Source organism: Lolium rigidum, chromosome 1 (assembly GCF_022539505.1).
Source record: "Lolium rigidum isolate FL_2022 chromosome 1, APGP_CSIRO_Lrig_0.1, whole genome shotgun sequence".
Lineage (NCBI taxonomy): Eukaryota > Viridiplantae > Streptophyta > Magnoliopsida > Poales > Poaceae > Lolium > Lolium rigidum.
Genome location: NC_061508.1, coordinates 95,920,623 through 95,923,329, shown reverse-complemented (window position 1 = coordinate 95,923,329; position 2,707 = coordinate 95,920,623). Strand labels below are relative to the sequence as shown.

The following is a 2,707-nucleotide window of genomic DNA, read 5'->3' as shown; positions in this document are numbered from 1 at the left end:
AACACCCGAACAGCCGAGGAAGATCGCGCTCACTGAGACGTTCCCGAGATTCACAAAGGGCGAAAACCTCGCAGCGCTCTCACAGGAGAAGAAGAGCCCGCAGCGAAAACAAGCCGGAGCCGTCACGTCACAGTCACCATCATGCGGAGAAACCACTGGTGGAACATGGCGATGCAAGCAGTCGGCTAAATGAGATAAGGGCGGCAAAAGACGTGATTTACTTCGGCCCACCTTGCTTCGCCAATAATATCCAGCACATCGATTTGCCGATCGGGTTCAGCAAAATGAACACCACTTAGGCCTCGTTTGGTAGGAGAGTATTCAAGGGGATCAGCGAGTATTATCCCGGCCCATCTTTAAATCCCCAGTTTTCCCTAATTAACCATTTGGTACTGGAGTTTTGGCCAAAACAATCCCCGGTCATCCCCGGAAAACCCCATCCCCGATCCGTTTTTGCCTTGCAGGCAATCCCCTACCCACACCTCGCGTATTATCCCCGTCCCCATTCAAACCCTGTGCACGCAAGCGAGCGGCGGCGACGGGATCGGAGCTGCAGGGCGGGCGGAGCATCTAACCGGCGAATACAAGGATGGATCTCTCCGAGCTGCTTCACAACGCCGCCGCCGTTGTTGGAATTTGACCGGCGATGCCACTTCCCGTCGGTTATGTGCTCCGATCTGGGTAACCCCCTCCTCCTCCTCCTCCTCCTCCTCCTCCTCCTCCTCCTCCTCCTCCTCCTCTCTTTATCTCTCTCTCCCCGCCATTGTTCATGGTGAAGTAGCAAGAACGAAGTAGCAGAGGAGGGCATGTCTGAAATACAGTTTGGAACCGATGGATGTGGTCGCTACTTCGAGGAAACAATATGCTCATATCCATCTCGTGAGCCATTGATGCGGGCTAGTTGTTGTAAGTTCACCAGTTGATTCATTTACGGTCTTGATTGGCCTCTAATAGGACCATAACACAACTTGTCGGATGTATATTTGGTTTTAATGCACTATTGGTAGTAGCCAGTACTGTCACTTCAATGTTTCTTTTGTTGTACTGAAGGACACCATCTATGATACGATTTTAGTGTAGTCTCGTTACACGTACTGCACCTTCTACAAGAGATTATTTTTTTGTCAAGATTAGAATCTTTTGACTACTACTTTCCCACTTTCTTCAGCTCTAGTGAAAATTTGAGACATGGAACTTGCCATGTGATCTAAAACATGTCTGCAAGATTCGGAAGATTTCTGTACTCTTCTAAGTAGCTTGCTCACACTCTTCTAAATTATTCTTGTTTGTCTTGTCCAACTAAGAATTGATTCCCTCTTACAATCTAGGATTTTCTCAGATTTGGAATAACAATAGATTTAGTTTATCAGGCTCTACTCATCATATGTTCATTACAGTTCAGTTCCCATACATTCAGGTTCATGTTGCATGTTCAGTTACTATCATGCATCCAACTCTTCGCAAAAGTATGAGTACTATTGCATTCTGTTGTGTACTTGTGTAAAATTGGTGGGTTGTGGTAGTTTCTTGTTCCTTTCAGAGACAAATATATGTATTTTATATAAGTTCCCAATGTATATGTTGTATTCCTGTTTGGTAATTAGCTTGATAATTCAGATTTCAGTGTAACTTGTTTGGACATCCAGTCTGTACGCAGTGAGAACTTGACCCGATCGTTGATCTTTTCTTCAGGTTTTTCTCTTCTACAAGTGTGACAGTTAAGGTTGCTCTCTTGCTTGAGGTTTTGCAGCAGAAACTCTTGGAACCAAAGAGCTGAAGCTTGAAATCTACTTTATGGTTATACTAAGAAGTAACGAAAACACATACTGTGCTTAGTGCTTAGAAGTTTTTTGATCATCCATCTTGTGCTTGTTTCTCAAAGCAGAAAGTGTATATCCATCTTGTGAGAAATATGTGCATACCATCAACTTATGCTTGTTCATGGAAACTGAAAAGTGAAAACATAAACTGAATATTCTTCTGCATTTTTGCATGAAGTTTCTTCCATGTGAAAATAATTAATCTGGTTCATTGAATTTCAGGTCAAGTTTCTTCTTGTACCTTTGATCGGTAGTTATTTGTGTTGGACTGCAGGGCATCATCCACCCATCATTTTGAAATGTACCCGCAGCTGCTAATTGGCAAGTATGAGTTTGGACATGATGTATGCGATGCCTATGTGGTCTTGTTTTTGCAACGGCAATGCTTCCATGTAATCTGAATTTAGTACTTTTGTCCAGTCAGGGACCCGTCTAATGTTAGCTAAATGGAACATGTGATGGGCTTCATGTTATTTAAATCAACGTGTGTAATTGTTATTTAGATGGGCTTGTAGTATTTTTGTGACTGAATCGAAAGTGGCTTCGTGTTATGACTGAATCTGAAGTTTCAGTTCAAAGTTGACGTGTGGCCTATGACATAAAAAATCAGATCTTTGCTAACGTTAATTGATTTGCCTTGCTAATTTCCATTGTCTTTGTGCACCAATCCCTCTAACAATCCCTGCAACAATCCCTGGATACCAAATGAAAGTTCATAGAAATGGGGATTAGGGATTACTTGGGATGATGTTTTGTGGGGATTAGTGGGGATTGGGTGAAGGTAGGGGTTTCACCAAATACTCTAGAGTATTATCCCCACTAATCCCCACAAAAACTCTAGTACCAAACAAGGCCTTACTGGAAATACGACGGATCCACCGCACAAG

General features: G+C 43.1%; 1 long non-coding RNA gene across 1 annotated transcript; it reads left to right on the top strand.

The window, feature by feature from the left end:
* The first annotated feature begins 317 nt into the window (after positions 1-317).
* On the top strand, positions 318-2,445 carry LOC124678157. Its single transcript, XR_006994361.1, has 2 exons — positions 318-681; positions 1,693-2,445. It is a non-coding gene; the product is annotated as an uncharacterized LOC124678157 (long non-coding RNA).
* The last annotated feature ends 262 nt before the right edge of the window (positions 2,446-2,707 follow it).